The following is a 26,775-nucleotide window of genomic DNA, read 5'->3' as shown; positions in this document are numbered from 1 at the left end:
GCACGGGCAATTGCACTGCTGGCATTGGAATGAATGGAACCACCACAACCTCCTCCCACCCCAGAACACAGGGAGAGTTTGTGTGTGCAATCCAGTGCTTTCATGGCATGGGACCGTGCCCTGAACGCACCTGATAGTGTGGACAGGCCCTCAAGGATTCTAAGTCCCAGCATATACTATCTTGTTAAAACATCAGCACTATAATTAGAATACAAACTAGAGTTGTTTTTGATAATGCAATAACATATTACTTGAACAAATCCCATTTATGCAGTGAGTGCTGCCTTCTGTCTGACCATCAATTTCAACAACTTCCTGGATTCCCTGTGTGCTTTGTGTCTCTTTCCCTGCTGCTTGATGTGATTCAAACTCAATTTCTCAAGACTACATATCCCTTGCTTCCTGCAAGCAATGATAGTTACATTGCTCAGACATTGAGCTATAGTTCAGAAGGCAGGCTCTGTGAGAGATGTGACACATGGAAGTGCAAATTCACACTGCTGAGTGAAATTGTGCCAGTGCAGGAAGTACATCCTATGGGCAAGCAGTTCTAACGCCCCAGCATATACTATTTTGTTATAACATCGCCATTGTAATAGGAATACATACTACAGTTGTTTTTGATAATGCAATCAAAGCTTTCTTTAAAAAATCCCTTTTATGTAGTGAGTGTTGCCTTCAATCTGGCTATCACTTTCAACAACTTCCTGGATTTCCAGTGTGCTACATAGCCAATCATGCATTGCTTCCAGCAAGCAATGATGATGTTAGTTTGTTAGACACGGAGTTGTAGTTCAGATGGCAGGCTTAATTACAGTGGTGACACAAGGAAGTGCATATTCACAGGGTACATCCAATGTGCATCCTTAATAAGTAAGTTTACAAAAACTTCTAGATCGATATGATTATTAGGAGTTGGATAGAATTTAATCAATTCAGTAAAGAAATACATATGTATTTTAGTCTAGGACCATAGATACCCTTGAATTTTGACTGCTGTCAGGGGATCCAGGGAGAAATTTCTCCTGTTCGGGAAAATCTTCAGCAGGCGCATGGACATCAATATGTAGCTGTCAGGGGTTCAATTATTCCAATACTTTACTAGAAAAAGTTTTTTTTATATTTTCATTTGTTTTTACTGTTTGAGATTTACTCTCACTTCTTGTCTGGTTATACTGTTGTATGTTCCTGGAATAGCAGTATGAACCTAACAGAGGTTCTACTACTTCCCCACTTCCACTACTATTTGCAGTAGGGCCAGGGCCACTGGAACTATGGTGTGTGACGGAGGAAACAGGCATCCAGCATCACCAGAGGTGTCAAGTACAGTAGATTCTACTAGGAGGCTGTAGTACTTGAAGAGAGCAAAGGCTCACTGACATACACAAGTGGTGTACACAATACAGGGGCATTAATTAAAACTGAAACAGAACGAATCTGACGCAGTTGACCATAGCAACCAGTCAGCTTCTATCTAAAACAGAAGAGAGAAGCTGATTGGTTACTCTAGGCAACTGCTCAAAATTCTGTCTAGTCTATCCAGTTTTGATAAATTCCCCCCAATATTTTCCTGATGCTGGTCCTTCAAAAAGGAAGCTATCATAGATTTTCAGTAAATGCTTGTTTTATATTATTTTATTATTACCTGAGGGTAATTTTAATATATTTTCTTCTTCTCAGTTGTGTCATATGTTATGATCTTATTTCATATGCATATGTGTAGATTCTCCCTCTAGTGGCCAATAAAAAACACCCAGCACTCTTAAACTCTTGTATCTATTTAGCCATTCAGACCAGTATGCGATCTGAAACAAAACATGTTTGGAATATGTGCCCAATTTTTTTAACCTTACGTAACATAACCAGCCATTAGTAATATTAGTCCTTGTATGATAAAACAAATATTTAATGTTTTTCTATAGTAGCACTGAATGTTGTTTTCCCATATAGAATATGGGTATTTACTAGGGATGCGACACCGGTTTCTCGGTATCGAGTACCAGTACTGATACTTCTTTTCGAGTACGAGTACCAATACTTCGATACCAAAAAGACGAGAAGCCTTCCTGATTAGCCGGGAAGCTGTCCCCATGCTCCCTCGTCACCAGGTGACAAGGAAGCATGAAGCCGGCTTTTTGACTAATCAGGCAGCTGGGGGTCGTGTAAAGACTTGCTGCTCGGCTTCATGATTAGCCAGCTTTTGGACCAGTCAACTGTATTGTTTTCCTTTAAATTGTAAAGGGCTATTGGAGCATATAAATCATGTATAATATTAATAATAATAATAATAATAATAATATTATAACAAAATTAAGTTTATTGCTGCCATCTACTGGTAATTAGTAGTTATATTGGCTTTTAATTCACAGGAAATGCATAAGAGACTCCAGGAAGTTGCATTCGTAGTGAATAGGGATGAGCTCAGTTTCAGACTGAACCCTGTCTGAACCTGAGCTGCCCCGAACAAGTAAGTGCTATGAGCACTTCCACCCAATCAGCTGTGCGCCAGGCATTCCCCGCCCCACAGCTGCATGTAAACAAAGAAGTGGGATGCTCGTGCTGACGTAATTTACCTAATATTGCCACATAGCCATTTTAGGTAAATGTAATTTACAAAATATAGGCGTGTAGTCATATAAGGTCAATTACCTCACTGCATCCCGCCCCTATGCTTATGTCATCCTGGGGGGCGGGGATTTCCCGGTCAGCAGCTGCTTGGGTGGCATGGAAGGAACTTCCTTCCATTTATGGGAGTAGCTCCTTCCGGGTTTGGAGGAGTGCCTTCTGGGTTCGGAATAGCTCAGGTTCAGACTGGGTAGTAGTGAGAAGAACCTGCCTCCAATGTGTCCATTGCTCCTAATCCTAACACTCAAACCTAAGGCATTACTTGTCTGTAAAGAGTTCCACTGCTTGTTATCAGGAGTCTCTGTGTATATTTAGCTAGATCATGCAATGTTAAGTAAGCTTAGGTTTCTGCAGTGGACGTAATAATTCATAATTGTGCATTGTATGTAATGCATTCTGGATGGAGAAATGTATATTTATACTCCGTTTTGTATGTGTTGCAGTTTCACAACATAAAAAACTAATTCAGTAAAAGCAACTACAAGAAGAGTCAAGTTTCTTCTGCTTTTTGAAAAGTTCACGTTGTTTAGCTGGCTGCCTAGCTGTACATACAGGGCAGTATAAACGGTGACATTCTTAAATAGGTTTAACTGGGCCTCTAGCCGAATCTCATTTTCTTTAGAGAATAATGCCAAGTTAAAACCAGAGTGTGTTGTTGGGGAAAGACAGTACAACCAGGCCCAGATATGATAAGCAGTTAGCACATACAGTTCCCTCGAGAGTCCATATTTAATGAGACCTGTGCAAAATCTGCTTCCTGGCAAATTTTCTTCAAAAAGCAAGAAACCCAGAGGGCAGATTTATAATAGAGGAAGCAAAGGATGGAATAGAACTCAGGTAGGCAGACCAACATCCATTAACTATTAGGCTGCCAGTGAGCGACAAGAAAGAAAATCACATTTTTCCTGGGGAAACAAGTTTGTGTTCTTTGAACCAAATAGTAGTTGTTTTTCACTGGCTGGTCCCAAGTGGGACCTGAGTGTAGTAATATGATTTGGTACACTGAGGTTCTATCTGTCTAACGTCAGCTGATGATAATATAGCTGAGACCTGAAACAACAGAACAATGTGTACCAGCAGCTAATGAGAAAGCTCATGACCTCTGATACGTGATTATAAATGGTATATTCCATTCAATCGTCATCTTGCAAAGTAACACACAAACCATTATAATAGAAAAAGCCTATGGGAAAGATGTGTGAGTCAACTGTTTCAATGCCTGGGAGGAATGAAATGGGAGCAGGAAGAAATGTTTGTCCTATTTTGAAAGCGTGTCAGCATATAACAGCTAGGCATATGTATAGAAGCTAATTAACTGGATCTAGCAATAGCCTGGCACACTGCTGATGATACAGACATCATCTGAAAAAATACCTATAGATAAAAACACACATATAAATCTGAGAAAGGCGCTTTTCTTTACATTTCCATAGCACAGGGTATTTTCTGTACTTTCATACACTAATAATTAAGCTGTAGGATATGAAAAAGATATGACTTCATGGTACTTATTTAAACTCTAATCATATTAGACAGAAATTACTATATGGCCTGAGTTATATCTGAAATGTTCATTCATGTGATCATTAAACATTGATCAAGGAAAGCATAATTTAATCCTTACACATGGGAAATTTTCATTTACCAGGAACAGAGACTGAGGGACCTATATAAAGTTAAATATTGCACATGCATCAGACATTTCCTGCATGGCATAGCAGCTTTCCTACTTTCTCTCTTATTGCTGTCATGGCTGCTTAGAATACCAATGATTTCTAAATAATAACAATGAAACATAGATAGAAACAAAATACCATTTTTATTTTTAAAGATCCTAAAACTTTGTTGTTTTTTTAAAGTGAACCTTGGCAATTTTTTATTTTTATATTTATTGGGAGATGTAAAAAAAAAAAAAACCAGGTACAAATAAGCAGATGCACCTTTCTACTAAGAATGTAGCTGTGGATAGAGTGGAAGAATTAACATCTCTGTCTTTGACCCCCAGTGGGGAGTCTTTTTCATTTAATGACAACCATAGAAGCAATAGGATGCGGTTGTCACCAGAGCAAGAAGGCAAAAACAACATTGTCTAAAGGATTAACCCTTCCTCACTGTTTACTATACACTTATGTGATTGAATTTCCTGCTCTTAATGTATCAGGTATCCTCATTCCTTTGCCATTCATCATTAGGCTACTTACTATAGATGTAACATGTAACAGTACATGGTTACATGTAGCTGTATTTTCCAATAGTAGCTAACCTCATCATAACTAATGAGGAGTAGTACTCTGCTCTGAAAAACACCATCAGAGCCCGGCTTTCATCATCTTTCTCTCTTTGACAACTAATTGGTTTCTGTACACGTATAAAATTCTTCATGACATTGTGTCTCCTGTCCATTGTTTGGTGTGGGGACACGGTATCGTGACATGGCTGCTCTCCAGAAATGAAAGTGGATGTGACTCGTGGGTAGTCCAACCTATACACCTACACTGCCAATGCTCCAGTGTGTGTTCACTAAAAGCCTTCTATGTGTAAAATATGCTTTGTGACACCATCATGACAAGTGGTCAGGGTGGAATGTCTGCATAGCCACAAAAATGTGGCCTAGGGCGACAGGGCTGCAGGTACAGTAACTACGCTTCATGTTGCTGTCTCTCAATTCCCATATATAATAGGTTACAGACTGCTGCCCTGCCTGTCAGTCCTGCTGAGATTTCATTGTTAGGTCCCTGGACACTTTGTACACAGTACACTATTCCACAAGCATGAATGCACAATTTAGCAGGCCAAAATGGCAAGTCAGCAGGCCAAAATTCAAGCACTGTATGGCCAGCCTAAGGCTACCTAGTCCTAGATGACTGGATGAGGAGAGGGGCAGCACAAGAGAGTACGCCTAGGGGGTACAAAATGTATGAATCTGGCTCTACATGCGATGACAACATGTGGTAACTGCAAACATTTCATAGCTTTAGTATACCCTACTTTGGAGCCTGCAAGAAACAGATTATCACCCTCCTATCAGCAATTAATTGCCAGGAACGAAAACTCTATCTGCAAATGTTTCTATCACAATCGTTCCATTCATCATTTGTACATATGTTTTCTTGTCCATCTTGTTTCTACACAAATCATTCATTGGGCACAGGAGAAGATAAGCACCTGCTTGTCTGACTTAGTCTCATTATTTCAAGCTCAGATTTATGATCAGCATGTCATAATACTATCTTAATTATTATTATAACCAAGATAAACCTCATTGGCTTAACTAGACATTGCAAATTATTTAGGGGCATTGGTGTTGTAATGATAATGACAATAAATGATTAATTCTGTTGCTTGGGAAACTGGTTTGGGAAAGCAGTGGTTAAAATGAGCACAGATTTTGCTCAGAATAATGATAATGGATTTAATTGGCAGTATTTTACAAAGTTGTGTGCTTGTAGAAAATACAGACTGTGTGTGGTGTCTCATTGATGTAGCACTACCTCTGTGTAGGTATCATACTCAGCAATAATGTGCTCTGCTTTTAAGGATCTGGGAGCTTGCCAGTGACCTATTTCTATAGGAAAACACCTTAGGGTATTGGTCTCTGTATGTGGCTTCTGATCAAAGCTCACATCATATTGCAATGTTTATTACTTTTCTTAAGGGAAAGTAGACAGGCGTAAGGGAAAGTAGACAGTTGTGAGCATTAAAGAGGCAGAAGATGCACTCAGAGGCAAGTAAAGACATTTATGCTTACTTATAGGTGCTGTTTACGGATTTAGATCTGTCTATCAAAACATTGCACGTTTAAAGATGAAATGTAAGCAAATATATTAAGTTATGTGTTAGTTTAAAATAAAAAAAATACGCTTTTAAAAGTAACTAGTTTAAGCATCTGAATCAGGATATTGCAATCCCTTGCACAGTAGCACCCAGACTGGGGAAAAGAAAGGGGCAAGACAAGGAGCCAATGTGGTGTGTGCTGCATTCAAATGTTCTGACAAGGAATATGCTGACAGGAGGGGAGAAGAGAGTGAGGAGGGGATGGGTTGCTGCTGTCCTTCATTGTCCAATCACTGTCTGGGGGCAGAGAGGTATAGAGAGGAGTGATGCCACCACTCTAGCAAGGTTGTGTAAATCTCAAAATTGGATAGACAGAAGAACAAATCGTTTAGTAAACAGATCTATCTATCTATTTTAAATGTATACATTGATAGTCTAAAATCTAATACAAGCACCTACACAAGGCTACTGTATGTTAATAATTTAGCAAAAAAGGAAAGTTTAGATTGCAGAGGATAATGTAGACCAAATCCTAAGCCTCCCATCCTAAGCATTTTGTCAAAATTCCCAATGTGCAACAATGCTCAGATTGGGGAATCCCGTCATTTTCAATGGTACCTGTTCACACCAGAGCATTTTGTTGTTCTCGTGTGAACTCTGGTGTGAAAGCCTCAAAATTTTGCGCGCCCGTGTAACAGTGAAAAAATGTGATACCCATAATTGTCCATAGTCAATGTTTTAAAATCCTCTACAAGTCAAATTTAAAAAAAAAATTCTCTACAGGTCATCCCTGCTGTGAACCGTCCACCTCTGACATGTTTTACCCTCACAGGCTTATTCTTAGATTAACAATAAAACATTTTTTTGGATTAACCATAAATAATGGTCTAGCATTATTGCGCTCATTCCAGCATCTGCGGCGCTACCTTATGTGGGGCTAACGTTGTTTTCAGCGCATGCATTTATGTTCTTATGTGCATGCACAGCATGTAGGGGTGGGGGCTTTTAATTTTATTTAACTTTACTTTTTTTTAACACTTACCTTTATTGCTATAACATAAGGGGATCCCCCCTATATGATAGCTGATGGTGACAGGATCTCTTTAAGGAGGTCTTATTAGGCCCCTAATGTTACCTTTGCAGCCCAATTAAAGGAGAACTATGACATGAGTGATTTCCACTCACCTCATAGTTCTAAGCCGACCTGTCACAATGAGACTGTCACAGGTCGGCTCAGTAGATCGGGAGGTGGGAGAACACATATAGGGTTCCCTCACCTCTCGATCCTGTCACGGCTCTCTGCCGTGACAGGGGGAGGGGCTGGATTCCCCTCTTCCCCGCTCCAATCTGCCAGCGCTGACTGGCGGAACGGACGGGGGAGGGAGCGGGTACAGCTGGCTCTGCCTCTAGATAGGCAGAGCCAGCTGTCACTCACGCAGCTGGGCGGATCTCGTCATCTAAGTCGGGATCCGCTCCAGGTGCGGCGTCTCAGTATACCGCGAGCTGTAGCTCGTGGTATACTGAGCTTAGGGTAACGGGAGGACGCTAGTTTGTGTCCTCCCGTTACCCCAAGGAGAACTATGGGGAAAAACACTGACCCCATAGTTCTCCTTTAAGCTATATCAAGCACAGAAAGACAGAGTTCATTGAATGGAGAGATCAGCAAATTAATGTTGGCTTGGCTCCCTCCCTGCAGATGCTGACATGACCATTCTGAGCCCACAGGAGGGACAGCAGAACCTGGGATACAAGGTGAGGGGTGTTGGGCCCTGTTTTTATTGGAAATACCCTTTAAATCGTGACCAGGCCAGCAATAACAGCTTTTATATTTCTATTCTCATGGGTTCCATTTAGTTTAGGGACTAAAAACTGAAAATTGTATCATACTTTCCCATGATTTTCCTTTCCCAGTGCCAATTCATGGCAGCATACATGTGATAGTCATGTTGGTGCTTTGCCTCCCCACATTACATAGCAACAGGTGCAAAATTGTCAGAGGCTGCAGTCACTTAAGTGTGCCCAGACAACAAGCACTACCCACAATCGTACAATAATTGGCAGGTGTATGGAAGGCGTGCAACCGTTTCTACTGTACGGCCGCACGTCTTTTGTCTTACGAGCTTGTTTGAAAACCCGACGAGAATGGTACGATTTTCGGCGGGTTTGTGGCATGCTCGTAAGACAAATGCCACACAGGCCTGTGTGCACAAGCGCACACTGCCCGTTCAGCGTTGCAGTCATCGGAAGCCTGATGATCGCAAGTACGATCTGCCTGTCCAAGTGGGCAGATCGTACGTTTTTTAAATTACCTTACAACCATTGCCCACAAATGTCTTGTGATGGTTGAAGGTGTATGGCCAGCTTTAAGCCTTAGTGAAAGAAAACTATTTATTATACACATTGTAAGGCTGTCAGCTCGGCAGCGGGTGTGTGGGACTCCCTGGATGAGTTCCCCACACAGTAAACAGACATAGCAAGCAATGTTTTTTCCGGTGAAAACATACGTGCAGTTTATTTACATTATTTACAAACAAAATCAGCAAAACCAAAGAAAACATGAAAATAAATCCTTGCCTCTTGGCTATTTACTACACAGTTTCCTTGACTATCAGCTAGGTGCAACCTTGTACTGCCCCAAGCACCTAACTCCCTACTGAACAAACTGCCACACAGGCTGTGAGGCTGTGCCTCACCAAACATGACTTGGAGTTTTCCACGACACAGGCAGGTTCAAAGCTCCGTGGTCTACTTAGGCACAGGAAAAGGTTCCAGGGTGGAGCAACTCCCTTAAACTGGCCATACACCGTACGATTAACGTTAGTCATCGAACCCCCGTTTGATTTCCGCTCGAATACCCCATCATGCACAGACCAATGTAGATTTCGATTATCGTTTGTTAGCAATACTAACTGGCCCAATTTCGTAGATCGACAGAGTGGATTGTGCAGTGTTCATGTTGCAAATTTTTCCGTACGAAAACGCCACGATTGTCCATTGATTTACGTATGATTCAAATACATTTTTCCAGCCTGACCGATCGAGGAAAATCGCCCAGTTGTACAGTAAATATGATCGTTCACTTCCCATCAACTGGCCGATTCGTACGAAAACCCGATCGTGTTTGATTTCCGAACGATAATTGCAAGGTGTATGGGCACCTTTAACAGGCTAGGAGTTCTTATAGAGGCCCTAATGATCCAGCTTGCTTCAGCTGGGCTCATTACCTCTACCACTTCAGCACTTCCAACACTTCCCTCTAGTGGAAAAAGTCAGTAAAGAGCCTGAATCTAGAACACATATCTGCCATCCTGGATACACACAGGCAATTTTACCTGCCTGCTGTCACAACATGCAGACATAAGTGACATGAAACTTAAATACAATAACCCTTGCACAACCCAGTGAGTACCTATGTACAAATAACAAACAGGGGAAAAAGGGAAACCAGGTAGACCAGGAACAGTCACAGTGATCTTAGGAACAGGGGCCAGAATGGGTAGCAGGATCAGAGTTAACTAGGCCCAGGTTAAGTGTTAGAAAATAAGTAACAATATTAATAATAATTTTAGGGTTCTATTCATATAGGTATTATGTATGGATGTGAAGGACATAAGTGATGATTTAATATACATTTTTCAGTTTTGGAATGTACGCAAGCAGACTTATAAAGTCCATGATTTTGGTTAAGTCTAGAAAGATGTAATACTATATGTTTAAGTTATTTGCTGAACATATATGCTTCATCTACGAAGTCCTGAAGAGGGCTGGGACAACCTTTCACATTCCTAATTACTGAGGAAGACTGTAAGGGTCGCTTTGTGCAAAATATTCTAAATCAAAGTTTATGAAGTGTTTACAAACTATGAATTATATCTTTCTACTGTAATATTTTCTGATTAGGTATTCATATGAGAAAGAAAATTGTATTATGTATGCCTATATTGGTACATGCAACATTACATGGTTTAAATGATTGTTGGTTGCATTTAAACTTCTACATAAAAGGAGGTGAAAATCACTCATCCTCATAGTTCGAGCCAACGTATGACAATTAAACTGTCACACGTTCAATAGATCGGGAAGTGAGCGAACACATACCGTCGCTCGCTCACTTCTCGATCATGTCCCTGCAGAAAGCCGTTACTATCACTCACGACTCCCTGCAGGGATTCCCCACCCTCCCCGCTCCTCCAGCACTGACTGGTGGAACGGACGGAGAAGGGGGCAGGTACAGCTGGCTCTGTCTCTAGATAGGCAGATCCAGCTGTCATTCACGCAGCTGGGTGGATCTCGACAGCATTGTCGGGATCCGTCCCGCCTGCGGTGGTCTCAGTATACCGGTACATTCTTACAAAGGAAAAAGGGATCTATTTTCCCGTTCTTGGGCACTTACACTCAGACACGATGCAGACAACTACACACAAACACACTAAATTTTTACACAGATACTTATACATTTACATAACAATTTTTGTATTTGAATCAATGCCATTTATCTTGTAATCATTTGTAATTTTGTAATAAAACACATTTTTTAGTTTTATGCAAGAACGGAAACAATTTGCTCTTTTGAACTTCTTCCAACTATTTCTCCAAGATAAAAGAGTATGATATAAAAAAAACATTCTACATTATGCAGGCTCATAAGAAACTGAGGTTGATTTATTTCAAGCGTAGAGCATATTAACTCTAAATTTTCACCTTGCAAGGCAATTTTTCCTTTGCTTAGTGGATATGGTGAAAATTATCTTTGAGAAGAATACCCAATCACATGGAAGGAAAATAGTAACACAGCCATATTAGAAAAATGTAATATACCAAATATAGGCATGTAGCTATACAAGGTCAATTACATCATTGCATCCTGCACCTTTGCTTATGTCAAGCTGCAGGTATGGATTTCCCTGCGAGCAGGTGATTGGGTGGGACGGAAGGAGCTTCCTTCCATGTTTAGTAGGAGGTTCGGTTCGGACCAGATTCAGACCAAACCCTATTAGGGGACCACAGTGTTACCAGCAGGTGTTCTAACTTCAATAGGTAAAAAACCGGCACTCACAAGGGGATCCTTCCATCCAATACATTATTTGCAAAAAGGTTTAAAAGCAGCAAACAAACAAATGCCTACATGTTTCAGCCCCCAAACTGAGCCTTAGTCGTGGCTAGTGATTCTAACGCCAATCACTGTGCTAGCATTCCTTCAGAACACATCACCCCTGGATTCTATGCATATAATTGGAGTTTCTTAAAGTACGTACACAATTCTTTACTGTTCTTCATTTGTATTCTGTCCCTATTCTCATACAGAGCCTCTATGATTTTGTATTTGTGTTAAACTGCTAATGTCAGCAAGGGATATTAGTTTGATTTTTAGTTTTTGAGATTTCACCTTGAAAGAACATCTTAGTGTTACCCATAAGGACCTGGAACAATTCTCCCAGTTTAATTAAATTACCAGCTGGGAACCCACTCTGGCATGTGAGATGAAAGCCGTGTTTCATAGCACATGGCAAAATCTTTTAAAAAATCCATTAACTGTAATGTTTAACTTGTTATTAGACGATTAATCCTGATTCTAATTTATTTCTCTCATAGGACTGTCACGTCAGTTTTATTTTTCTGACACTGTTGCTATGCAGTACACATATAACAACAAGAAAACCATGCCTAACAGTGCCACTGGTTTCCACAGGAGAGAAAGCGAGGAGAGACAGCCAAGAGAGAGTGCAAGGAGAGAGAGCCAGGAGACACACCACAGGGTACCCTCCGCCCCCCATCCCCCACCCATGACAACAAAGAATACCCCCACCTCACCCCATGACACCACAGGATACCCCCTCATCAGTGGCACCACAAGATACACCCTCGTAACACCTACCCTATCTGCACCCATGTGATATCACAGAATATCGTATTGAACCCCATAGCATCACAAGATACCCCTTCCTCGCCCCCATGACACCACAGGTTACCCCTTCCTCGCCCCATGACACCACAGGTTACCCCTTCCTCGCCCCTGTGACACCACAGGTTACCCCTTGCTTGCCCCCATTACACCACAGGATACCCCTTCTTCCCCTCTGTACCCAGGATAATATCTAATACCCCAATCTGACTTGACACTTCTTCTGCAATTTTGGGTGACAGAACAGCCACCTCTCCCCGTGTACAGCCAATAGGACCTGTGCTATACACATGCACTGTACAGATAGAGCAGAAAGCAAGGTAGGCTTCTATTCTATGACAGGAAACTGTGGTAGAGGTTTCCAGCCTTCAGAGAGGAGATGTGCCTGTCGTATGTCTGATCACCCCCTAGTGCCGGGAGATGTGAGAGCACATATAAGAGCAGGACTTGGCTGTTCCTAGCACCTCCTGCCCGAGTGCCTCAATGGTCAGTGCGCCTCTGCCCGCTGTTGTGCTCAGGGTGATTAGGGTGTGCCCAGGCACACCCGGCACACCCCATGCGTATGCCTATGTCCACATGCACTACAGTGATAACACGCTGCATGTGTTTTTTCTCATTGCACATATCTTACTGTTTCTGGCTACAATTGTTTATTTCAGAGACCTTTTTTACAAAGGTGACAACAATAGAATATGTCTTGGCAATGTGCATAAGCACAGATCGTTTGGGAGAACCTGTGACAGGGTGATTTACAGGCAGGAGATTGTAGGACACAGGGGCAAAGCATTGTCACCCTATAACACAACGTACCCAAACAAGGACCTTTATATAAATATCACCAGATGCTATTTTCATGAAAGCTAGCAGTTAAAAAAATAAAAATAAAAAAAGCTTTCCAGGTGATATTTTTATCATGTTAAAACCTATATAAAATGTTAGTGGTTGGCTTTACATCTACTTTAAACTATGGTCTGCAAACTACGCTTGAGTTCTTTAAATTGCAGTGCTGGGGTACATTTTCTTATGTGCCCTACCTGTGTGAATACTCTAAAATCATAAGGACCAATCTCTGTCTGCAATAACTGACTGTTAGTCTTTACATTCAATTGGAAATCTTTCGAACTACTGGGACTACCTAAAACTGGGACTGCATAAAAATTGTGGAGAACATAAGAGGTTCTACACTGAGAGCTACCTGAAATGCCTGACATTAGGCTTTTTTGAAAAGAAATAACAAACAAAAATTCCAAGTGGATAACAACGCTACGATACAGACTGACCGGTTGAAGTACTAAGGAGCCGTGAGTATATGTTACTCGAGTTTAAGTTTGGCACACACAGATCGGAGGTATAATCCCCAGGTGTGGTCACAACTCAGCGGCACTCCGTTTATTAACTTAACCGGGTCTTACGTTACATACCTAGCTATATTTCGCTTGAAATTCTACAATCAAGCTAAAATAAATCAGTTACGAACACCTCCTCCACATAAAGATATGAACATCCAATAAACTGGACTAAAATCAAAATTGCCGCATTGAAGGAACGCCCGGCAGCCCACATAATTCATTCAATATATTTTTTCTGTTTCAAATCAATAGGCCCCTTTTTGCTGTACCTGTCTCCTTATCTGAGGACCACCAGACAACATTGATTGCGCTGATCAGCTAGCTCCCTGTGAGGTTGAGTAGTGGCATGCATGAATGGGTTATTGCAATAATCTTTTTATTAACTGTAGAGGTGGTGGGTTAAATTGTGCATTCGTTCCGTGTATGAGCTTATATGTTTTTTACCAATAAATTGATTTATACAACAATTTAACTCTCCGACCCTCATATATAGCTGCAGTAGGTTCATAACCACTTTGGATAGAACCAATTGCTTCCTTTGTTGCCTCGTATGAGCAGCTGAGGGTTGTTTGCTAGTCAGTGAGAGAAACTATTGAAACCAGGTCTATTCATGACCATCATTGGGTGAAGAACTCTGAGTACACTATCCTTTCCTTCAACTGACTGTTAGTTACCTATTCAATTATCATTCAAATAACCTATTCAATTATCACTAGATAATAGATTTGTGCACAACAAAAACATTTTTTACAGACGAAACAAATGAAAATGAAAATCGTTAGTTAAGAGGTAATGAATGTGTGACCCTCAGCTGTGAACCGAAAAGCCAGTGGAGCAGACCTGAACTACAATTGAAGTTGACCGACGGATGGACCCTTTCCCCCTACTTGTCTTCCCCTTCTTCCCCCCGCCCCCCTTTTTATTTCCTTTATCTTCTACTGCATTAATGTTGATTTGTAGTGTTTGCATTGACATACTGTTGAGTGTACTACGTTACCTATGTGGCCACCTGTAGCCGGCAAGCACTGTACAACATGCTGTTTGTAATTACCTTGAAAACCCAATAAATATTTGGATACGAAAATGAAAATCGTTTTCATTCGTTTCGTCAAAGGAATACATTTTTATGTTTCGGATTCGGAGGCAACGAGCCTCAGAATCTGAAACTGCGCACTGAATCCACAGAACAAGCGGCGGCCATATCGGCCGGTGGCGCGTTCTGCGCATGCGCGCTGCCATTTTGGCGTAGATCTTGGTATACACCAAGATGGCTGCGCCCACATGTTCGAGCGCCGCCACCTTGGTGCACATCAAGATCTACTCTAAGATGGCGGCGAACATGCGCAGAATGCGCCGATGGCCAATCTGGCCCCTGCTCGTTCAGCATGTGGCGTCACCGTCATGTGATGTCACACGCTCCACCTCCAAGATGGCGGTGGGCATGCGCAGACACACCCGAATATTGTTTCAGTATATTCGGGCATATATCAAATTCGTTATTTTGGATTCGGACGAACCGCCGAATCAACTGATATTCGTTGATTTGCATGTTCGTCCGAATCCAAATGCACATGTCTAATTACCAACAACATAGCTGGTAGAGATATGGACCAACCCAACAAGTCAATGCACTACATCCCAAATTTTATGATCATCAACAAACAATGAACAGTATCACGGGACTTTTTAGGTTGTACAATGATGTAAATGAATACCCACTTGTAAAAATGGACAAATGTTATTTTTTCTGTAATTAAAATAGCAAAATATCCAAATCCAACATCAAGGGTAAATAATACATATATATAAAAATCCATGAATCGCATCCCTTGAGCCTAAGTAGCGTAACCCAAAAAATGCCTGTTTCAAAGGACAACTTTAGACACAAAATATCTAGCTACCGCACAGTGTTCCCTTCCCATCAATCCATTATCTTATCTAGAAACATTTTTTTTTAACAAATTAATAAACAGTTATATGTTAAGTCCAAAAAAGAAGAATTCATATATATATATATAGTATACATAGCCTAGTACAACAAAAGTGTATTTACATGTTTGCAGCCAAATTGGGATCCACCTACTTGATATCTGTTGCATGTTCCCATTCACATAGCATACAATTAAAAAATAATTAGAAATTGCAGTTTACCTTTTTTAGTATTGTGATCACTAGATCACAGCTGCAAAGCTCAGGCTTCTGCGCATTCTCTGCCAGGAAGAGCTCGTACGGAGATACAGTTAGGAGAGATGGGGAAGGAATGTTGGACTTTCAAGCTGCATTAAATCACCTCATATGGCATCCAGCCGTACTCGTTTTAGGTAGAGCTGCCCATATTCTCACATCTACCTAGACTGAGGGAGGATGGCTGGACGCTGTATGAGGTGATTGAATGCAGTTTGAAGTCCAGCCGTCCTTCCCCATCTCTCCTAACTGAAACTCCATAACCTCAGTATGGAGCTCTGCCTAGGAGAGAATATGCTGAAGCCTGAGCTTTGCAGCACTGATCACTCGAGTGATAACAATTGCAATGCTTTCCAGGCTTGAATGCAATTTTTTTATATATATTATTAATTTTGCATTTATTTTATTTTTGCAAAAGGTGACCTTTCCCTTTAAGCTGTAAAAAATGTAAGAGATTGGTTGCCATGCACAACAGCTCCAGATTTTGTCTGCTCCAGTTTTGATAAATTCCCCCAACTGTATGTTAATGCACTTTAAAAAAAAAAAAGTCCTGTCCCCATATCTGCTCACTGGCATCTATTCTAACCACTAGAAGCTGCCTGTAGTGTCCTATGTATAATCCTGCTCCAAACAAACAGCTAAAAAGGTAAGAACGCTTATTTTTTTAAATTACATAAAAAAACAACATGGACAAGGCAGCATACAAAGATCAAACTCCCACATAAAGTCACACACCATACAGCAATGTGAAACTAAATTGAGAGGTCCTGATAAAGCCACATTGTTTCTAACGATGAAATATTTGTTTTGCAGCACCGTAGATTGATTCAGGAATCCAGTTATTATCATAAATCCCTTCGTTGCTGATAGCACAAAGGTATATGTAAGTTTCACCATGGTGCAAATCACACCAAAAAAAGTATTCAGATTAAAAAATGTCCTAAATCTCATTATTAAATAATTTCTCAGGTGCCTCCCAGTGTGTTTGTATGCATTTTTGGTACATTTCAATGCATTCCAGACCAGACAAAATGAGACATGCAGTATTTTTCTGGTCTAGTCTGGAATGGACTGCGCTGGTGTGAACAGAGGGCAGAAATAGCATAGGTATACATTAGAATGCATTTTGGGTCCGGAAACAATCTGGTCTGGTCTGGAGATGATCTGGATGTGGTGTGAATGGGCCCTCAAGCATTGCAGTCTGTATCAGTGGATGGCAGGTCCAATGCTCTGGCTCCTTCAGGTTCTCCCTCCAGTCTCTGTCCATACCCCGGGAAGGACATTCAGTAACATGGATGAGATGAAGTATGAATGGACTACAAGTATGATGACGCAAATGTATGCCATTGAGAACTACAAGTTAGACTGCTGGGTTGGCTGATGGAAATGTTAGTTTCTCCATTTGCAAATCTTGTCTAAGGATCTGTGTGCCAAATGAAAAAAATAGCAGCAGCAACAATTGAGGTAATGGGGGTTGCAATGTGACCCTGTTTCATGTTACAGCCTGAATATGGAAGTAACATGAAACATGGTCAGAAAGCTAAAGATAAACTTGATATGCATATGCACTGATTTTATCAGTAGCATCTGCATTGGGTATTTCTTAGACCTCTGTGATCCAGGTCTGATTGATTTGATTAAAAGTCACCTTCTTAGTCACCAATGCTCCTGCCGTGTCCATTGTAAGCTTCTTAACAAAGAATTATTTCATGTTTTTCATTTTTTACTGTTTGGTCTTCTCTTGTAACATTTCTTTATAAACAATATTTTTATTTGAGTAAACATGCCCTGTGTTAAGGTCTTTACGCCTACAGCAAAAAGTATTGATTGAGTAAGAAAGTGGGAAAATGTAAATCAATTCCATCTACAGATAATGCCTGTCTTTGTGTTTTCTTTTATTGTAGTATGAATTGTAGTTTCCTGAAGCTGATGTAGTGGTAAGTTTGAAATTAAAGTGCACTTTTAGTGCACTTATACTTGACCCAGCACTTTGTAATGGTTCATAATCTTAATCACGCTCATCCAAGATCCTCTGTGTTCTGCATAACCTCTGACCCAAAGTCAACCTGGTATCTCTCGAGCTGGCTGATCAGTTTTCCAGCAGGCGAATGCTGGCAGATGTTAAGTAAAGTAAAAGGTGAATCAGTGGTGATCATACTGTGAATGTTGAATTAGGCATAAGAGCAGTGCCTACCACCATACGAAATCTCTGGAAACCATTTAATTTGCCTGGTTCAGAATAAGTGTTAACCTTTTTTTCCGAGAATTTAGTGCTTTATAACAAGCAATATGATATATAACAGTAAAAAATCAGCATGGTTTAATGTCTACAAAACAGTATTTTTAAAGGTTTTCACTTTACAAACATCTCTTGTTACCCCAAAAAAGCATTGGCATTTCAAAAGTAAACCATAAAATATATAAATGAAAAATACATACATCTTTATTATACATATACTGTATATGTGTAGAAACAAGGCAGGCTACTGGAGAGCCCTGCGTCTATCATAATGTGGGTACAGTATCAATCAAGAGAAAACCATATAATGCATATATGCACATATAGATGATTTTGACAAAATTCTCCAATTCAGCTCACTTTCCAGTTCAGTTATTTTGTCCTAGATTGGTCACTTCTCCTGCCTTCTCTAAACTCTTCACCCTTTTGTGAATAGACCTGATAATCCCCTACAAGGCGTATCCAATGTATAGTTCTATATATAGGACATTAGAGATGCGGGATTCATTTTGTTCCAAATTAACATGTGTATGAATTTCTGCAAATTCGAACATTCGGATGCATGCGAATTTCCAAATGAAAGAAATAACGAATCCAAATGTTTGATAACGAAATTCGGATACATATGTATGTCATTTGGAACAAAACACAGAAGTGCTATGTATGTGTCATTAAGACCATTCACACCAGGGTGACAGCATTTCAACGTGCTTTACGCTTTTTTAGCGCGTTTCAGACAGCTTTACAGGTGTTTTCTGTTCATATGTATTTTAGGGCGCCTTTTCAGCTGGTTTTCAGTTGTCCAATGAAAAGCAGTCATAGCTGCAGAAACGTGTTTAAAAAACACACTTATCAGCGCCTTTCCATTGATGTCTATGGAGCAAACCAAGCTGATAAGTGCCACAAAAGAAGCTCAGGGACTGAGCTCAAACAACAGGAGTATTTTGCCGAGCGATTCAGCCCTTTTGCAAGGAAATTCCCTGGTGTGAACGGGACCTTACAGTTCTCCAGCTCCTCTGCACTGTGCCGACATTCTGGAGGTATCCCGAATGTTAACAAAGTATCAGAATTATATTGTAGAACATAAACAAAAAAAAGAAGCTGAGATCTGTGTGTTATTCTGTAACAGTTCTCAGCTTCTTTGCTACATTCAGTCTGTATCCCGAATGTAAACAAACATCACATAATGCAAAAAATTGTTTAACTATTAAAATAAACAATCATACCAAATCTGTTCATACCAAATGTGAAAAAAAACCAGCATGCGGTTATCCTGACAATTAATAGGTATGGTAGGAATTTTAAGGGAGTACCCCAATGCCAAGAGAATTTTTAAAAAATGTGTACCCATGCTGATGGGGACAAGAGCCTCTTCACGACAACACTGGCCTGGATTAAGGGTCTGGTAGGGGATTTTATGGGGTTCTCCCTTAAAATTCCTGCTGGACATAAAGGGTCTGGTATTAATTTTGGGGGAACAGCACACTGTTTTTTGGGTTTTGTTTACATTGGGGTCCCTCCTAACATTCCTGGTATATTCTGACATGAATAGGGGAGGGGAACCCCCACGCTGTTTTTGTTTGTTTTGTTTTTTCATTGTATTTGTGGACTGTCAGAAGTTAAAAAGGAATAAAGTAAACATTCAATGTCACTTTTCTGCAACAGATTTTCATTCGTAATTCTCATTTAACTCATTTAAAATTACCGGAAATTCTGATTCATCCGAATACTGAAACGAATTGACCAGAATCCAAAAAAATGAAATGAAACTAAACACATTTTTTGCTGCTGCACATGTCTTTGAAAAATAAGCATAAAGTTATACTGGGAAATACTCCAATGTTATAAGTAACTCCCATGGAGTATATAATGGCAAAGAGTATTTGTTTACTCTCCAATAAACTGCATATACATATGAATGGTAGCTCCAGGATAATTGATTCAATGATTATTGTTTGGAATCCTTCCAGGCCATCATTGGTTTTCCTCCTATTTTATTGATGTGGAAATGTCTCCTGATGATTCAAATGTGCTAAATCTTAATGGCAAATGTGACTTATAAATCAGGCAAATAAAAGTGTGCCTAGAGTACCACAAAAAAACAATTTCTATGAAGAACATTTGAACAAAAAATGGCTACAATTAGCTACAATTCAAATGTTGACGTTATGTATATGTTGGCTATATGAGGCAAATTATGAAACTGAAAATATCACAGTGACAGCAATATATTACTCTAAATTCTGACTGCAGACTGTCTGCCCTCTGTCTAATCCCTATCCACCACACCACTCATAGACTTAACTGCTGGCTTACAATTACTGTAAAGAAATGCTCTTGGCATGCACCCAGGCCACTGACAATGAATATTTAGATGAAAAGTCTTGCATAGAGGAAATCACAGAATAAAATACCTTTGTGTATAACTGTGGACATTCTAAATAACAGCTGGGCTATATAGGCCCATGTACAATAAGGTAAAATATACATTTTTAAATATATCACTTTACATTTTTAATTGAAATTTCCTTTAGCTGCTTTCTGATTTCTCTATGGCTATAAAAGTTCCAATCAATAGAAGCTTTGATCATATTATACAAAGCTCAATATGAAGCCATGTTTTAATAGAAAATGCCATTTATGCAGTCAAGTTGCCATGGTAATGCTGATGACATCAAAGTTACGTTACCACAAAATTCCTTCAATGTTGAATGGGTCAAGTTGATGTAGGGCAGAATTGATCTTTGAAAAAAAGATGCCTGGAGGGAGATTATTCTTACCCATAGTTTGTTAGAGGCAAGAAATACACTTGCTTTCATTAATATTAAGCTATTAGCTGTCATATTATATCCTGGTTAAGAGATATGAAGTGGAGTGGAATCAGATTCGTAAATCTCTGTCCTCCTAAGCTGAGCTCTATTTGGTATTTTCACAATTCTGGGCCTGAATGCAGTAGTATGCAAACGTATACAGTTCCTATAGGTTTCCGTGTTTTGACCTATTTTTTTTTCATAATTAGAATTTAAAATAATGTACATATTTTTAAAACAAATTGTAAGATTTTACTGTACTTTTTTGTATGTTTAATTATGTTTTGTTTTTGCACAATAAGACAATAGACAATATTACTGTTGTTTTCCGAGAATTTGATCATGTGCAATAAATTAGCATTGAAAGTAATAAAATCTTGTCTGCATTCTACGTTGTGCAACTTTCAGTACAAACACCTGGGTTAAACTACATAGGGTTTATGTATCACTACGTGGTCACTCTAAACAACAAATTATCATGAGATGTTAGAATGAGAAAAACACAAAAAAGTATATACAGAGACAAAATAGGAATTCATTGAATGGGAAGAGAAATGGTATATAAAAATGGGCAATGCTTTTCTAAATGTTGGGCATAACTAGATATCAATGCTTCATCAAAGTTGTGGTATACACCGTATGTCCCAGTGATTCCACACAGCATGTTGTATTTCTAGAGCAGGGGTAGTGAATTAAAATTCAAGGAGGTCCAATGAGTAAAATTTTCAAGCCGAGGTCCGAATCATGGTCCGGACAAAATGGCAACTCAGCCCATGTCCGTACTGCGGTCTAACGGCAAACATACTTAAGCTGTTAGAATGTGTGTTAGAGATTTGTTTTATCTTTAGATGTATCTTTAGATGTAGCCTATCAATTTTAAGACCTAATAGATAGGTCAGGGGGTACAAGGGTACAGAGGTCTCTGGTTCTAATAAGTTTCTTGTAGGTGGTCTATTGCAGGCCCTTTTTAGTGGACCTACAGCTATAGAAAAATAGAGTGCCAGTATACTATATGTTAACTAGCATGCAGTGTCCAAATACAGTTACAGCGTCGAAAAAATGTACTTGGCAGGTAGATGGATTGCAAACTCCTGAAAGGAGTTTGCCATCTAATGTGCAGAAATCTATGACAGACCTTTGGACATACAGATTTGTTGTTGAATACTGGTAATTGTCTAAGACATTTCTTGTTCTGAAACATTTGCTAGGAGGGGTATGTAGAAGATGGTTTAGGGAGGGACTCCTAGCCAGGTTGGTTGGGACAGGTGATATTAAGCTCTCTGCAAAATTGAATTAGACTCTCCAGGACGCAGAGAGAAGATTTACTGTCTTCAATGTTTGGCTATAAGACTAAATGGAAAGTCCAGAGGTAGGGAAAGACAGATCATAAGTGGCTGGAAGGTGTGCCTTTGTTTTAGAATAGGACAGGGACCGATCACCATCCTGCACTCAATTATGGCTGAATAACAGTGAATGCACCGGCCTCCAAGACTGGTGTATCCACTGCAAGCTATAGCCCAGCCCAAGCCCCCTCCTCTTCAGTCACTGATTGCTAGCACCACTGGCATCGTAGCATCCAATTACATCAGGGGTCCTACTGATCTGCAGTCAATTATTGCTAGGACTGCCAGGCAGTCCTAGCGACCAGTGATGTCAAATGTGTTCCCTGTCCCGAGCATTACAAGAGGACGGATGAGCATTTTCTTCTGTCCTCTCCTGCAGCACCTCCCGACACCCTTCTCTGGCTTAAAAAAAAAAAAGAGTATGTAGGGACGATAAAATAAAGTACACTCTAAAGGGGACAACTCATGTAAGGGGGCACACTAATTGGGACAATTAATAATTAGTTGTCCCTATCATGGTGCCCCTTTACATTGGTTGTCCCCATCAGAGTGCCGCCTTACATTAACTATGACAATAAGGGGTACTGTGATGAGGACAATCAATTTAAGGGGACTCTCTAAGATGGACAACTAATTATTAGTTGTCTGCATCGGAGTGCTCCTTTACATTAGTTGCCCCCATTATAGTGCCCTCTATTATGGGGGGCACTCTGATTGGAACAACCGATGTAAGGGGGTACTTTGATGGTGACAATTAATTATTAGTTGCCTCCATCAGAATGCCCTCTACATTAGTTGCTCCCTATCAGATTTTTTTCTATCAATGTACATACGGGTGTGCCTTGTTTTTTTGAAGGTTAAAATTTGTTATGTTAAAAATAAAATGAAAGAGTGATATAATAATTGGCGGTTTACTATTTTTACTGCTCTATTTGACCTACTCCACATTTTTGTATCTTTATTGTAACATGTATTCTTACCAGTAGCAGCTAATAAGAATTATATAATTACCTGCTTTTTATAAAGTGATAACATTATTATTGAGCAGAATTAAGTTCAGCCTATTCGTTTGGCCTTCCACAACAGTCCCAGTTTCTCATGTAGTCTCTTGAGAAAATGAATTGTCCACTCTTGGTTTAGATCTTTATTTCTCTGAATGCAATGATCATTCTTACTTGCTTTTTCTTTTCTCTTTTTGTATTGTACAAGTTTTTGACCAGCTCATTTAAGATGTACAGGTTTTTGACAGGGTCATTTAAGATGTTTACTCCTCAAGTCAAATTAATTATTTTCATAACAATTTGCAATAAATAGGTGTATTCTAATCAGTATGCAGTTTGGAATTAGCACTCAAAATGACCACTGTGCATGTGTGTCTGTTGGTGGGTGAGGGCAATTCAAGGCATTTAAATGTATGCAGTAGAAATTAGAGAATATTTTAAAAATCACTGCCAGTCCTGCAATTAAATTGGTGGTTTGTGTATTTACTATGATTTGCATATTTTCCCACTAAGGTTAAAGTGGAACTCCAGGATTTAAAGAAAAATAAAGTGGGGCTAAGCCTGTGCTGCAAGGGTTAACTGATTGGTTTGTCTAGGGGCAAGAAATACTCACCCAATCCTTCATCCCGCCTGACTGCCAGACTCTGCTAGACAACTGCCTCTGCAGCCTTTTCTTCCCCAGTCTCCGGCAGTTTAAGGATCCGTGATGTCATTAGTCTAATAGGTGAAGATGGGGGAGAGAGGTGAGCAGTCACTGCCACAGGACCAGAGATCAGGTAAGTGTTTTTTTCTTCATTTTCCCCCCTAGATAAAAATGATCAAATACCCCTTGCTGTGTAGGGGTGGCCCCCACTGCAGGGGTTAATTTGTCAAGATCCTGGCGTTCTTCTTTAAGTGTTCTCAAGGAAAAGCAGAGAACAATGATCCCTGCTGTGTTCCCACACACATTTTACCTATTCGAACCAGAACGTACATCTATAAATGTGTTCAGATATAAATATAATTGAGGAAAAGTGTTTTGCTAAGAGCATCATGTAGTTTTCTTTTGTACATTAGCAGCATCAGTACCATCAGCATCTTGGAGATGACATTAGTGTGCTAAAGTTTGTATTAGATTTTAGTGATTGGGTTTAGATCTCTCTTAGGGTCACCATACACATTACAATCTGCCCGTAAACCCCAGGCAGCGGGCCTGGTTAAACAGAGTCCCGGCGGGACTCTGTTTACATATGTAGAGCCGGCGGCCGGCTTTACAATAGAAGCAATTCTGGCAACTCAGCTGTCGCCAGATCGCTTCTACGGGTCCGGTAAACAGGCCATCCCCCTCGGCCGGCATCTTGGGTGTTGGCGGGAAGCTGGCGAGGAGAGCAGCGAATGTCCGCTCGCCAATCTCCTCCCCGCTCTATGGGACCTGGGAGAGATGCAGATTACATTACTTCCGGTCCCATAGCTGTCATTGCTGGGCTCCTGAAGCTGAGCAAAAAGCTATTGAAGTGCGATCTGCACTTCAATAGCTTATTTAAAGTGAAAAGGTGATACAAGGGGTCTTTTGGACCCCCAGCATCACAATAAAGAATACTTGTCACTGCAAATATGCTATCACATGGGGGGCTCGTACGCCCCCCCATGTGATAGCCTATTATTAGATAGATAGTAAAGTAAAAAAAGTAAAGTAAAGTAAAAAAAATAACAGTTTTTAAAAGTAATATTAAATCAAATAAATGTAAAAATAATAAAATAATGTTTTGTAACATTGGTGGGTATGCGTTGCAAATAAAACATGGAGGAACTGGAAGTTTCACACCCCAATATGTAGTACAACAAAAAAAAATAATAATAAAGATATACCTGCATTTAAAAATAACCCCAGTAAGCTTTTGACCATTTGTAATACATACATTATGTAAAATAATACATAGTTACAGTATATAAACATTGGGTCTACCTGTGTACTGTAAATTATACATTGAGCTGATATCTTAAAACTGGAAGTTACAGTCACGTTGGGTTGGGTAAACTTCTTTTTCCAATAACAGCAAGAGAAGGGGTTATACAAAGTAACTTCTGCCTTAGAGAAAGGTAAGATCCAAAACAGATGTTAAACCATCTGTTCACATACATTTTTGCATATACACATTTCTAAATTTTTCCTTTTTATATCTAACCCCATACCCAGGTAACTCCAACCTCTATCTCTCCTCTGTTCTGCATGGTTCAGTGCTCCTGTATCTCTAGTTATATAACAAATGACCTGTAGTTGACTGCATTAGTGATGCTTTTAGCAGCTGTCTACAATCCAGTGATATAAACTGGACCAAAATCTCCTAATTTCAACTTGATATTGTAAGTATGAACTACAAAACTAAAAAGGCTCTGTCTTTACATTGTGTTAGAGACCTAGGTAATATATACAAACCTCAACCCTCTTAGCTAACACTCTTAAAGTAGATGCACTGTAATAAAGACCTTGCAGGTTTGTGTGTCCAAACAGCTTTGCCTCCTGATTAAAAAAACCTGTTGTTATCAGTTTACAAATGCTAAATTAAATATATGTAAAAAAACAGCAAAAAAAACTTCCTACATTCCCTGTGACCACGTGATGAAATTTGTATATGAATATACAGATTACTATATCTTCCCCTGACCCTAAACTGCCCATGGTTGGGCAGTGTTTGCATTTAGTAGCAACCCATCTTCCTCATCCTGTCTTTCAACTTCTGGCACAGGTCTGGCAATACGGACTAATGGTTGTTCGATACCAAGGAGGAAGTAAATGATCCAGGTGGCCATTCCTCTGCTGTGCACATATGTGGGGAGTTAAGTCAAAAGGATTTTAAGCTTTTTCAAATGCTGATTAATTCACTTACAATGGATGCTGTTTCTTGATATTTAAAAGCTTTAGCTAACTGAAGAATCAGCTGGTCCCCCGAGCACTGGTCCTGATATCCTGTTTTAGAGTGGCTCCTTTCCTTTTGTAGGGTCCCATGGAGACACCCTTGAGTTTGCTCGTAAGCTGTATGTGTCTCCACAAACACACAGGCATAGCAAAGCAAGTGTCACCCCTTCCCCCAGTTCCGCCCTCCTTCCTTCTTCCTTCAACAAGCTAACAGATGGATGATTGCTGAGACTGCACTGTCCCTTGTGATCTTGTAATGGACAGGAAGTTCAGGGAAGTGGGGCTGAGAGAGTTGGAACCAGCTCTCGGGAAACATGATGACTGTAATTGTTTAGGCAAAAATGTAAAGAAATACTTTGCATGGCAATGTATATTTGTTTCATCTGGATTCATTATTGAAAAAAAGAGAGTTTGATAGTACTTGAAGAGATATACATCAAGGAGATATATCAATTCATGTTACTCGAGATAGGTGTGGCCAGGCCCAAAGTAAGTATAACTGTCTGCATTTGAGGTATGCATATTCATTAAAAGGATTTTTTCTGGTACATTCTACCTTAAAAGCCTAATTATGCAACTTGACAAGACTCTCCTATTATGCTTTATGCATTATTAGGAAGCTTATGGGTAAGGATTCTCATATTAAATGCTA

The sequence above is a fragment of the Nanorana parkeri genome, unplaced genomic scaffold (genome assembly GCF_000935625.1).
Source record: "Nanorana parkeri isolate BGI_ZX_2015 unplaced genomic scaffold, ASM93562v1 scaffold252, whole genome shotgun sequence".
In the NCBI taxonomy this organism is placed as follows: Eukaryota; Metazoa; Chordata; class Amphibia; order Anura; family Dicroglossidae; genus Nanorana; species Nanorana parkeri.
This window is presented reverse-complemented; position numbering follows the sequence as displayed.